Source organism: Acanthopagrus latus, chromosome 8 (genome assembly GCF_904848185.1).
Source record: "Acanthopagrus latus isolate v.2019 chromosome 8, fAcaLat1.1, whole genome shotgun sequence".
NCBI lineage: Eukaryota > Metazoa > Chordata > Actinopteri > Spariformes > Sparidae > Acanthopagrus > Acanthopagrus latus.
The window spans coordinates 14,563,991-14,578,470 of NC_051046.1; the positions used below are offsets into that span (position 1 = coordinate 14,563,991).

The 14,480-nt window shown below is 40.0% G+C and overlaps 1 long non-coding RNA gene across 3 annotated transcripts in view; it reads right to left on the reverse strand.

Annotated features, from left to right (window-relative positions):
- The window catches only part of LOC119024757, a 31,082-nt gene that overhangs the window by 9,176 nt on the left and 7,426 nt on the right, over positions 1-14,480 (reverse strand). The window lies entirely within an intron of this gene.

Consider the following 14,480-nt stretch of genomic DNA (forward strand, 5'->3'; position numbering starts at 1 on the left):
TCGTTTGTTTGCTTTGTAAAAATTAGAATAAATAAAAAAATGTGGCCACCATTGCGAACAACCGCTGTGCAACTATCTGGACCCTCCTCTTGATTTACTCTTTTTCAGAGAGTTTAAGCAACTGGAAACTGCTTAAAATGATCCCCAGCACTGCGCAAAAAACCCAAGAATCCCTGCCCGAATATTACAAGATATGAATCAAATATGGTGATATCCACATGGGATACTCTGCGAACAGCAGTTGAAGTAGATTTCATGTTCGGAGCATGTCAAACTCCGGAATGGGAACAAGTCTGCATTCTAGAAAGAATCAAAAAACGGATATTTGGGATTCTTGCTCTTTTCGCCCAGTGCAGTGTCTGCAGATGAACCTTGAGCATTAGGATTCAGCAAACTAAATTTAAAATGAAATTAAGTTATTTTTCTATTTTTCTTTTGCTTTACACATTTGTTTAAAGTTTTACTTCTCGGTTTAGTGGCTGGTGTGAGCAGTGTGAAAGCGAACAACAACAACAACAATCTGGGCTGTTTTTCTAGCCTTCAGTGATGATGCTGAGGGATAATGGGCAAAGAGTGGAGAGCTATAAAACTACAGCAGTCACTCTTGGGTAAAGACCATTCAGGTCAGTGAAACAGAATTTCTTGTTCACTGAACACACCTCGTATCTCCTCAAGTGACTCACTTTTTTTTTCCACTCCACTGTGAATATGTTAAGTGATTAAACAGAAGGAGATTTCAATTAAAATCACCTTCCACTTGGATGGCTTTGTGTTCATTAAAAAAACGTACCAACCACTTAATCATTGCTATGGCCTTGTCATATGCAGGCGAGAGCGGCTGGGATACTCCGGTCTCCTTATTATCTTAAGTTGTCAGTGTGCTATAGCTGAAATTGGACTGTCACGGATACAGTACTGCCTGAAGACTGTTCTGTACTTCTGTGTTTCCATTTAACTAAAAACTTGTTCCATTTTAAGGAACTGGTAAAAATATAAAAAGGATCCAAGTCTTACTGATATTGTTATACATGCTTCCTTTTTTTCTTTTTTTTTTTTTAGCAGAAATTATTCTCGGTTGCCCCTTGGCATTATGTCTGTGTTTGTGTTGCCTGGACCTCTTTTCTTTTCACTTGTTTGGTTTTCTTTTGTTTTAGGCCTTTTATTATTTTTCACATTTGGAAACACATACTGTGTGCAGACTAGCCTGTGAAGAACTTTATCATAACTCCTTAAAAGACAAAAAGGACTATTGCCAAGGTTTTGTATCACTATGAAAGCACTATCTACTGGTGCACTCAACTTAATTTAGATACAATACTGTTTTATTATGCCAAGGTGTCACATTTAATGTGATTTTGAGGTTGTACGCCGTGGTCAACGTCTTCCATTTCCATTATAGTCTGTGGCACTTAAAAGCATCTCCATTTATACAGCGGCAAAACATTAACATCCAAATTGGTATTGAAAAGTAAACTCCTGCCATACCCCGAGTCCATTTGCTCTCCCCTCATTTGTTAATACTCTCAGTCTGTATAGACAGAGACCATTAAAATGCCAACCGAAAGTCACAGTAGAAGCGTTGTGAGTTGTACCAACCAAAGCCTGAACTAGCCTGAGTGCTTGCAAGCTAATTAAGTTCATCCCTGAGCCCCTGAAAGACCCAGTCAGGTGTAATTAAAATCGAGCCTGTGACAGCCATGGCATTTGTCAGAGCTACCCAGCAGTTCAAATACCAGTACTGACAGAAATGTCAAACAGATAGCAGTAGCTCATCTCCTTCAGCGCTCCACTCACACACACATCCACTTATACACACACACAGACATTGCCTCTGTTATGAATGTTTACCGATAACCTTTAGGATCCCCTGAACAGCAAAAACTACAAATTCTCTTATCATTATTCATCCAGGGAGGCCCTTATTTATTGACATACAGGTCCACTTGACACGTGATCGTGCGATCTACTTCACAGTGAGAAACTGGTAATTGCCTTGGATCATACATACATTTATCAGTGTCACATTGGAAACTGATGGCGGTTTTGATCTTTGATATCATAACTGCTCTGTTGTCAGAGTAGGCCTCTATTCTGCCAAATGTAGCAGTGGGTATATGGATGCCATTGTCAGACTGCTACTGCTGAGCCAGCCATTTGGAATTTATATGCCTTAATCAAGAAAAATACAATAGTACCCTGTTGATAAGGGATTATGGTAAATGCACTCCTCCACTGTCAAATTATTAACAGACAGTGGTTATTCAGCAGAAATGTTTAATGAACTCCATATTCAGTTGTCCCCATTTCCAGGTAAAGATTCGCTACTCATGCTATGTGCTAGTTCATAAAGCTAACATCTTCAGAATAATGTTACAAATATGCTGATGTTTAGCAAGTATTTTCACCATGCTAGCACTTGCTAATTAGCACAACAAAATACAGCTGAGGCTGATGGGAATGCCTTTTGCAGATGCTTGGTCTTAAACCCATACTGGGGTGCAATTGATTATTTTTTCATTGCTCATTAATTAGCAGAATATTGCACAACTAACAGTTTAGTCTCTAAAACAGCAAAACAACTTTCATCACAATCCTCATGTCAACGTCCCAGAGCCCAAAGTTGCGACTTGAAACTGGCTATTTTGTCCAACTAACAGTCCAAAAACCTGGAGAGTTTTAATTTACTATTATATATGACAAAGAAAAGCAGCAGATCCTCATTTTTGAGAAGCTGGAGGCAGCAAATGTATTTCATTTTCTGTACTTAATGAAAGTACTCATTGAAAAACCACAGGATCAACAAAGTTATGTAACTGTGCCAACGTTTATGACAAATCAATGAACCAAACCAGATGGCTATCACCAGCATCACTAGGCTTCCTCCCCAAGAGAATATATAGTTTCATATGAGGAAACCAGTACTGTCACCCATACTGCTCTGCCATGCAACTCACGCAGCTGAAAAGGACGATGTTAAAAGCCAGACTGCTGGTATATTTGTCTTGAGAAAGACCTTTTACTAAAATGTTATACACAATAAAAGTCTCAGCTGTGACATTTTTGCTCAGTTATTCTTCCTTTACATGTACTTTGAACTTTGGAGATGGATTTTGCACTACAGAAAGGTGAAAAGCAGTGTTGTGTGTGTTGATCATTTCAGATTACAGTAAGTCACCTCATGCTGCAGTACGTGAAAACATCAACTATTTCCTGAGTGGCCTGTAGTGCAGAAAAAAAACTCATGCTGATGAAATGAAGCAGTTTGTTTCACATTCAGTTTCACTCTTCATTTCCAGCATCACACCATGCACAAAAGCTGGTTTATAGCCAAGTGTTTACAGCCAACTGTTAATAGAATATGAAAGTTACACAATTTTAAGGATTAGCTGAAAAGTCTACTCGTCTGTTGTCTCACTATCTGCTTCAGCACAGCTCTGTGTATCCAAACTCTGCTGGATATGCTTGTGTGTCATTACTGGCAGAGATCTTTTATTGCTTCTGTGAACCATTTGGACTTGTTTTTTTTTCCTTTCACACCCCCTGTTTTATGTGTCATTTGTTGTTTCATTTTCACCCCAACCAAATGCATTATGGGACCTATTAGGCAGAAAACCTGTGAATATTTCAGAGCATAATTAGAGCTCTAATTACAATTCATTATTCATAAAATGGGTGAACCAAACTATAATACATACTGCAAAGGTCTCAAACATGTACTTTTGGAATTGCAATTAGAATATGTATAATACTCCCTGAGACATATTGTTATACTGTTACCCATAAACAGAGATATGCTGGTATATTATTCATAGACACATATTGCAGATTTTAAGAGCTGGTTAATGCCCACTGGTGAAAACATAATCTCTCTGCAACATTCAGCTCACACCATTACACTCATTATATAACCAGTTTACGTCTGTGTTCAAACAGGCAAACAAAAATAGTGCAAGGCTTCAAACTACTTTTACGTTGCCAACTTATCTTCACCTTGGTATCAAGTTAAGTCTGCAAGACCTGGGCAAAATTGTTATTTTGACTGTCGCTGCCCACATACAATTATGTATGTATACATTAAAGTTGGGATACTTTGTAAAAATAAAACAGAGCATACATTTTTTGACATACTCTCATACTCTACTATTGAAACCATGTACACACAGTAAAACACATATTAAAGGGTTTTACCTCAGCACTTTCATAGATCAACAAAATTGGGACGGGCCAATAAAAGACTTGGACAGTGGTAGAATGCTCCAAAGACACCTGTCTGAAACATTCCACAGGTAAACTGGTTCATTGTTAATAGCTGGTGGTATCATGATTGGGTATGAAAGGGGCATGCTCAAAATACTCAGTTGTTCACAAGCAAGGATGGGGCGAGGTGCACCACTTTGTGCACACATAATGGTATAAAGGAGACGGGCCTGGGAACACTTGGCCCTGAAATCATTGTCGGTAAACATAGTCTGGCTGCAAACTTCATCAGTTTTTATTTGCCTTTTGCACCCAGTTTTTTTTTTTTGTATCAGGGTTGCACTTTTGAGACGTTTGTTTGAATTACAACCCCCCAGCCTAAAATGCTAAACTGACAGTCCCCCGCCATGATGTTTCGACTAACCTCCAAGGTGGAAATGACTGACACGTGTGGTCAACCATGCAAACTCTATGTTGTATACAAATGTAACACTTGCCTCTTTGTATATTCATCATGTCTATGAATCCCATTAACATTCCTGTTAAGTTTCTGTTTCTCTTATTCATGAGCTGTGGGTCAGAGTCCGTATCCAATAGAAATGACTAATGTGATTCGGAGTCTGTGATTGCATCGCTGAGCTTGAGAATTAATAAATAATATCTGCCTGTCGGTGCATACTCGGGTCTGTTTCACATTTATTACACAATGCAAACATTGATGTCCTCCCCCTTCTCATGGTATTTCAGTGTCAGCATAGTCACTGAGAAGATGACTTTTTCATGAGTCATGGTGAGCTCATCATTATTCTTCCATATTCATGTGCAGTCCACCATGTAGTGCTGTCATGAAGGAATTTCATAACTGGACCTGTTCTCACATTGATTTAATTGGCTCATAGTGCACTTCCTACTGACATCGTAGCTTGCAGTGAGTGAAGTGAACTCATATCTCTGTACTACTACTGCCATTATAACAGTTAATACAGTGTAGCATAAAGCGGCAGGAGATTTTGCTTCTTCAGGTGCATTCTGGGTAGCGGGACACCTGCACCCCAATGTAATGAGAATCTTGCCAGGAGGCCTTGCTGGTCAAAGCTCAGCGCTATACTGTTTCAGGCTTTGCCACAGGCGAATCAAACTGGCAATGATCCACAGGGGCCTGTGGAGCAGGCCAGTGGGTAATGACCTTGCTATAATGTAGACAATACTTCTTTTGGATCATCAAACATGTTGCAAAGAAGGTAACTTTCTTAAGTTTACATTGACGACACCTCCCCAATTAGCAGGGACAGAAAAATGTCACACACAAATGAACACTGATTTTTACCAGCTGGTACTTTATCATTTTTAAGCACAGGGTATATTTCACTGTTGCATTTACAGGAAGTGGTATGGTTCACTCTACAGTGACCATCATGGTAATTAAAGCTAAGTAAGTTCACTATTACAGAGAAAATAAATCAAAGTCTGATCTTAAGTTTTGTCTTACCAAAACTACACTTTGTCTTTAGGAAAGGCCATTATACTTGCTACTTTTGCTAATTACTAAGTCTCATCTGGTGCCCTATGTGGTGATCAGCTAGGAGAATGGCAAACATCAGAGTTGAATGGTGCCTTTTATAAATTAACCACACATTTTTCAACTGAAAACATCCTATTTTTAAGTAATTCATGCCTGCCCCTACCCTCTCCACTATGATGTGCATTTACCTTTTTTTTCCATTTTAAAACCTTTGAAGTGTCGCTGATGACTGCAAAAGAAAAACCTGGTGTCCACACCTGTAAATGATAATCTGCCTTGCTTTTGAAGTAAGCTGAATGAGGTGTGCCGCTGTCCAAAGGAGCCTGGTGAACAACGGAGGGATGAAGTGAATGCAAAAGGGAGGCTGATGCAGTTGACTGCACAGCGGAGTCTTTCTCACAGTGACTGACCTTGAGGCTGAAGTGCACCATTATACTTTATTACAGTAGACTACAGAAGTCTGTGCAGGCTTAATGATTCATGGCTACTGATTTCATAGTGCTTTGCAGACCATTTGACAGTGCTGAGTTTTATAATGAACAAAAGACTATGATGGAGGAGTGGCTATAGCCAGCCAGCATAACTGCTTTTGTTTCAAATGGCCTTTGGTGTCAAAAAGTAAAGTTAGATGTGACTTCAGATAGTCAGGTGAATAACACCACCTTAAAATGGCTCACATATAAACACATGCACACATTCAGGGTTAGATCCAATTTGTCCCGACTTTCCCCTCTCTATTAGTAGGGAAAAAGTTGCTACTATTATGACATCCCAGGTGAATCAAGAGAAGGTCACATTTGGAGAGAATGTGGAGCTACATATATATCACAGATAGGCTGCTGCTGAAATACTGCTACTATTAGCTTTAATATCAACCTTGCCGTCTCATTAATAGTGCAGATTCAAGAAGTAGAGCAGTAGAATACTCACTGGGAGCAACACACACCACAAAATGTACTGTTGCTCCCAGAGGCAAATATGCTATATATCACTGTCATCCTAGGCCTCCTTTTCTGAATATCCTATCTGCATGGTGCATTGGTTGTAAAGGATTTCTCTCCTGTGGATTGCTTTATTGTCACAGGGTAGCTACAGTCTGCATGGACTCCAGTTGCTAGATGAGCTAGATGTAACTTTGCTCATAATTCTGTTTATCTGTTAAACTAGGTTAAGGAGACACAAGTGAAAACATTTGAATGAGATCATTATACAATGTTACAGTGAACAGTGAAGCGTTTTGGGATTTCAGTCTTACAGTACAGTATGTAAATCTATCTTTGCAACTTGGCTGTTCATATATTCTGCAGCAGCAGTTCTGTTTTAGAGAATAATTATCTAATTCACCGTTGAGCTCAAAGCTCCTCAGGTGTGCCCTCTGCTCTTTAGGCACCTCGGGATATGAGCACAGAGAGAACAAAGACATCTCATAAAGTATGTAAAGTTATGAGCATCACTGCTACGCTGCAGTGCAATCAATTAAAACTGCTTCTGGAGTGCAATGTTACTCATGTTTTAGGAAGATTGGTTGTACACAGCCATTACAGAGTAGGTACTTTCATAATCTTAAGTGCATGTGATTTTGTTTAGGCCAGCAATTATAGGAAACAGAAAACATCTATTATGAGCAAATCTGCCCATATGAGCATCTGAAACGATAAGTCAGGCTCTCATCAGGCTTCTCTTGTGAGCAAATTAGACTATTAGTCACAGTTATGGACCCAAATACTATAAGAACGCAGCCACAGAGGGCAGTTTGTTGTCTTTGTATTATTCACAAGCCTGATATGTTGATTCAGTTTCATGACCACTCCATATTTCATTCTGACAATGCCTTCAGTCAGTCTGCTTTCAATGAGGAGTATCGATTTTATCCTCACCAATTTAAATGCTGTATGCATCTACTCTGGTGTAGTTTCTGGTCACACTAAGATTGAATTATCCAGCATACAGTTAAAATATGATAATCTTGAGTGTGCTTGTTGTTGTCAATTCAGTTTTCTTGTTAATTAAGTGACTACAATGATGCTGCAATGATGTCTCAGTATACATAATTACAACAAAGTACAGAAGTCTAAAATGCAGTTGCAGTTTTCAGTATCAGGGCAAATATACTGTAATAACATGAGACACTTCAATAAAAGTAGAGGCTGAGTTTAATTACTCAAAAAATGTGGCAGTCAAGATTTAAATAAGAGTCTGCCAACTTTGCCTAAAGCACGGCTTTCATAACAAGCATTTGTAACCAAGTTAGCAAGCCAAGTTATGCAATTTGTTAGCAAATGTTAAGGCAGGAACACACTGGCCCAACCGTTGGACATCTGAAGCGTTTGGGGAGACTCCGATGAGGTTGGGAACAAATACGTTTGGTGTGTTCAGCTGCGTTGGAAGCTTTCTGAGCCCCGTGGACGTTGTCTGCTCCGATTCAACATGCGAAGTCTGAGGAGGTTGGCTGTCGGCCGTCTCAGCCATTGGATTCTCTGAGTGGTTGTGTGACCATTGTAATTGGCAGTGTACTAGCAAATCAGCGCGGTGTGTGGGAGGGGTGGAATACTGTGCGCTTTGTTTTTCTATGCACTCCGTTCCGTCATTTCCTGTTTTCATGTAGCGCCACCTGCTTATTGCACCTCGCGCAAGCACAGAACGTACACGCTACTGTGGAGCTGGCAGCCCATCGAAGCGGTGTGTTCAATGCAACTTTTCTGACAAACGGGTCAGACAAGATGCAACAGAGTGGTCGGATAAAGGCAGTTGGCTGTTGGTTTCAGTCTGGGCATTGTGCGGGGGCCTTTAGTTGCCCTCTTATCATTTCTCTCCACAAAATAAAAAGGCATTTAACTTCATGTTCTGACAATTTTGGAACACTTTAGTTGAACAGGAGCAGGAACAGGCAGCTAGGCAATATTCAAATACTTTCTATTGTAATATTGTGCAATTCTGCATTTTGGTTTGTGGCCTCTTACAGCCTCTGCTGTAAGTTGAATATTTTTTATTCTTTATTCAAATGAATGTTAAATAGCTTAGTATTCCACAAGTAAACACTGACCTTCCTCCTTCCCCGCTCATGCAGTAAATTAAAGACATTTTACAGTATTCCTGCCTGCTTTATCCTATCAGCATAGATAACTCCATAAACAGAAGGTCCTGTCTGATTATACCTCCTGATTACTGCTATGTCTGGCAACTATAGCTGCGCAATTATGTGGTGACGTGCAGAGGAGGGAGGGGACTGCTGACAGGACATGGACAGGAAGTAAGCCTAAATGACGACATTGCTTACAGTAGTTGTAATCAGGTCATCATACAACAACAAGAACATTCAAATGGTATAGCACAGTACACCACTATGTAGAAGGCATACAAGTCCGTACCAACTGTTAAATGTACCTCTCTACCAGCTGAAGATGTGATTAGCCTGAAGCTACATGACCATATTTGCATCATACCCATTTTTGTCTCCTTATTAATACCCTGATTAAGGCCACAAACCGAGATTAGTTGGTCTGAAAATAAATGCGCTGTTTCTATTATCATTAAAGAGCTACTGGACTTTTGACCACTGCAGATTTCAATATCATGAACTTCCACCCCACAAAAAGCAGCTGGCACTCTTCAAGCAGGCAAAGAGCCTTTCACAACAGCAACACCAGACCAATTTGAACAAGGCCATTTTTGCAGGAAATGCGGAAAGGGATTCGTGATGAAACCATGACTGACAGCTGAGAAAATAGAGCATAAAATGTAGTACAGATTGTGTATTGTTTATTTTATTCTGTATTGTGTAAGTGTGTTTAGATAACTGATGGAAACACGATGCAAGTTTATTTTAAGGAGTGAGACACAAGGTAAATACAGGTCTTTATGAGTTTCTGACATCATTTGAAAAATGTATTTGGGAATCTGTTGTGAATTTAATAAAATGAACACTGAAAGTCATAAGGTCCCAGTCTACTTGACGGGATATAAGTTCTTGATGGATTTTGTTTGTGTGACCTTCTTGAAAAGATGAATCCTAGTCTCTGGGGTTTCTCTGTTCATATCACAAGCACAATGGGCATCCACGACTACAGTGCATGCTACAAAATAAGCACTGCGTTGTTAACAGCTAATAGAACAATTTTGTTATCATCGCATTTTGCCAAGCGCCATACAACATACGCATGAAGTCTGCTGCTCAGACAAAAGACCAGTGGGTGTACCATCACAGGCTTCATGGCACACATTCACTCTGTTCACTGTTTGACATTCTATTATTATAAAAGAAGCATACTGTATTGTAGTGTGCACATGAATGGTAGTCCTCTCAAATATTCTCTCTTATTCTAGTCCTCAACCTCTCCCTTACACATGCACATGCCCACCTCATACTACTACAAAAAAGGGTCTTCCAGGCATATTGTAAATTAGATTCCATTCAACAGTGGGGGCTGAATAGCCTGGCTAATATTTCTTTTGATGATCAGAAACACAGAGGGACCTGATAGCCATTCATGTGTGGTCATATTGTTGGACTAATGCACTGCATTAATTTTACCAGCAATCCGCAGGGTCAATATGTCTTTCAAATACGAACATCCTGTTTAATTTCCTTTCCTTAGTGGTTTTTGATGAGAATAAGAAAACGGTACACACAAAGAATTTCAGCATATAAAGGTTTTGGTAGATTTCCTTTTAGACAGAAACACGAAATATCAATAGAAGAAATGAACAGATGTTTGCAGTTTATAGATCAACATTTCAAAGAATGTAGGCTGTGCAGGGCCTCTTAAAGGTACGATGCTTCTTCATCACATTTTGTTCATGAATTTTGTTCGTAATGTTTCATAAATGCAGGACATTTGCAGGACATTTTTTATAAATGTACATTTCCAAAGATGAGCTATAACAGGTGCATAATGGGCCATCATGAGAGCAGAAGTATAATTTTGATCCATCATAAAGGTAATAAAGCAGCATGATAGTTTGGGGTACAAATAGACCTTTCTCACAGTGGAAAATTTAACAATTCATACCAGGAAAAAGCACAGGTGTTTCTAATAACATTAATGAGGTCTCGATTGCATTACAGTCCTCAGTGAGCCAGAATGAACATTAAGAGGTTCCCAGGCAGCGGAACTTCTAAATGGAATGTAGCCATTAGGCATTTTTCGTAGCAGTTAACAGTTCTGGGCAATACAAAAGAGGATATGCTCCCCCGAGAACACATATCTATTTGTAAACTGGCCTGCAGTTGAATATAGCAATGTCACCTCAACACAACATTTTTACGGTTAACGTTTCACAAATGTTTTAGACATACAAAATGGCTGTTGCCAGTGCTGCATTAACTCATGTCTTTGACCAGTCATGCTATGCGGGTCGAGGTGTCAGAACAGATGAGTCTTTGCTGAAGATGGAGAGTGATTCCGCTGTCCTGACATTGGTTGGGATTTCGTTCCACCACTGAGGTGCCAAAACAGAAAAGAGTCGTGACTTCGCTGAGTGGGCTTTTTTAACCAATCAGAGAAATTCAGTGGAAATTTGGAATAGAACTACTGTATGTAGATAGGTACATCCCAGCAAACTCTGAAAGGGAGGTGTCGAAACAATGAAAGTAATATGGTGCTATGAAACATACATCACTATGGCATTATTCTGCGTCTACAGACAATCTGATATCCACCTGTGTCTTTTAAATTACTGGTGGACATAATGTTACATGTCATGCTCCATTCTCTCGAATGTTCGCTATAAATCTCCTACAAGCATTAATACAGGCGCAAAAAAAAACACTGGTCATATTGGAAATGTACCCCTAATGCAAATTAGATTTTCTTTGTCTCGTACAAAGTTTTTTGATTTCAGACTTTCCCGTGTTCCATGTTTCCTATTGTTGATTGTGAAGTCAGTGGTTGATATAGTAAAGGAAAGGTATCATTGATAATCATTGGAGCTTCTTTTATGGTGCAGTAACACTTCAAAGTATCTGCTACTTCAAGGTCTGCCATATCACATGCTGCTGTGTTGCTGTATGCATTACAAGGTTCGTAGTGTAGCGAAATGAAATGCATTCACAAATACAAAGCAATGAATTCTCTCTCCCATTGTAACAACACACACAGTGGGTGATGAACAATTCCTGCAAAGCTGAATGACCTTCAGCTACACTGAGAAGGAGCCTGACATAACTGTGTATCACCACCCGTCACCGCCTATTTACATTTGGCCTCAAATGCCAGGGATGCTATGCCGCTTTACAGCTAACAGTTTACAGCTTACATTTCTCCGGCCCTGTCACAGGGAATAGCCACATCTGCAAAAGAAGCAATTATTTTTCTGTGAATAGCCTGTTGTGTGGATACAGTATGTCAAACGCACAGCCTGTCCCATACGGTGTGGAAAACAATGTAACCCTGCTTTTCTGGTTTTTGCGTTGTCTGTTTTTAAACCTAAAACCAGGATATGTGATGTGTATCAGCAGTGACTTCCCTGCCTTTTAGGGGGGAAGTGGAATAGGCAGTGGAAGATGATGCATCTGTCAAAAATCAAAATCAACACTTGAAGCTAAATGAGAGAAAAAAAAAACTTGCAAATTAAATTAGCCTGTCAATCCACATCTGTTTGATCCCATCTCACTGTCAGTCTGCATCAAGATTCCTCACCACAACATGATTTGAAGGCTGTAAAAGAGGCACGTTAACAGTGTTCAGACATTTCAGTCTGCCATCAGCTAGTCGTATATATGTATTTTCCTTTTCTTGAAAGTATATGCATGAAATTTGGAGACTGCCAGAAAACTATTTTCAGAATTGAAGCATAGTTTATTAAAAATAGAGTAAAATATCTTTAAAGGCATACAAGTTATTCATGACCTCCAGTTGCCCTCTCCCATGTCTTTGTGGCACCTCAGATATAGCTGCCTTGCCTTGCTTGCTTTACAAAAACAACATAACTCTTTGAATCCCACATGAATTATTTGTTACTCTCCCCATTCACGGTGGAGTCACAATGGCCCTCATTATAATGTGAGAATTACAAACTGCACACGCCTCCAATGCGCGGCACCCAAGTTTTGTTGATAAAAAGTCAACCACACTTGTGAGCAGTGAGATCTCTCGTTGCGGTCTTTGATGGAAGGCCATAAAATATTAATTTCACAACAGCTGTCTGGGGCTCTCAGTTATTTGACGTGGGCTGTCAGCCTTCTAATAATCTTCCTAGGTTTTGTCTCATTTGTGTATCCCCATTGAGGTGCCTGTAATCTCCTTCATTATTAATCTCACAGAGCAGAAATGTCATGCCGGCAGCCTCGAAACACACTCTGCATCATTTAATTCTTGTTTACCAGCCTTCCTCTTTTGCCCCGGTGAAGCCGACCCGTTACTGCCACAGGAGCATGCTTTCCCCTGAAGAATAGTCTTTTCATTCTGTCAGGAGATGGAGAATTTGCATTGAGATCTATAGTCTTCTCTCTGCCACACACCCCTCTTATCATTCCCCTAATGGATCACAACAGCCACTGAACCTTGCAACTGTGTGTGTGAGCACACACGTGTGTGTGGGCTTGTGTGTGGCAATTTGTGTGTGTGAAGATACCTTCAGAGCCCCTTGAGGAAATTTTCTAAGCTGATTTTTACCCTCTTGTTGCATGTCCTACTTCCTGCTCCCTCATCTCTTTCCCAGATCCCCAGACTCCAGCAGCTTTAATGTGACATCACAGGGTTGTGTACCTGGCCGGGACCCCCAGCTGGAGTAAAAACAAATGGAGCTTGGCTGGTTGTCTGTGTTTTCTGTGCGATTTATCTGGATAAAGCGGATTGAGACCGAGAGAAACTGGAACAGAAGGTGCCTGATGGAGATATGAGGAAGGTTTGAACAAGGAGTGATACTGTGTGCTGCTGGATTTTGGCCTAACAATGATGATGAGTTTGATTTTATCTTTTAGTTTATTAAAACAGTCACCATATTAAGTGAGTAACAAATGTCATGTTTTTACAGCTGGTCCGACTGCCCTTGAAACTGCTACAAAACAGTGAATACATACTCTAACGAAACCAAAAACAAACATTGTACTTGTAACCAAAACAAAATATCTAGTATCATTTCTTTTTATCGATCTTTAGACAGCTGATTAGCATTTGGGCACTGCCCCCTAAAAACTACAATTTCTACAGCTCCTCATGTCTTTTTCCATTTCAAGATTTTTGCACAGCCTACAGATATTCCAGGATATTAACAATTTAGAAGAAATATCTGTAGAAGATTATTTATTCATCTTTTCTATCTACACACACCACGATTGCCAAAAATGACTCACTGTTATCAAGCTTGTGCACAACCAGAAACATTAGCCCCTTTTACCTCAGTTACCTCATCTTGCCTTATGCTGACCATGAACATCCAATTATATGCTGGCTGTAGCTGTATGTTTTGCTCAAATCAGCCTTTGGATGAAATTATGGCAACAACATGGTGGTGGTATGTACCCAGATGTAGGATTAAGTCAGCAAGGCTGTCTGGTGGTCCTGGAGGGGCTGAAATCTGAGGGTGAGCATGTCTCTGAGAGTACATATGTGTACCACCGAGGCCTTGGCTGGCAGTTCAGTGGGACTGTATATTAGCACTCACCACCTGTTCTTTCTTATATGCCAACTCCTCTTTTGTTTGCTGACAGGCTCATTGGCAGCATGTGGGATGGGGAAAGGCACCTGTCAGAATTATACATTGCACCTCAGCAGCTCCACCTCACAACAGATGGAGAATGCTGGAAAATGTGGCCTGTGTG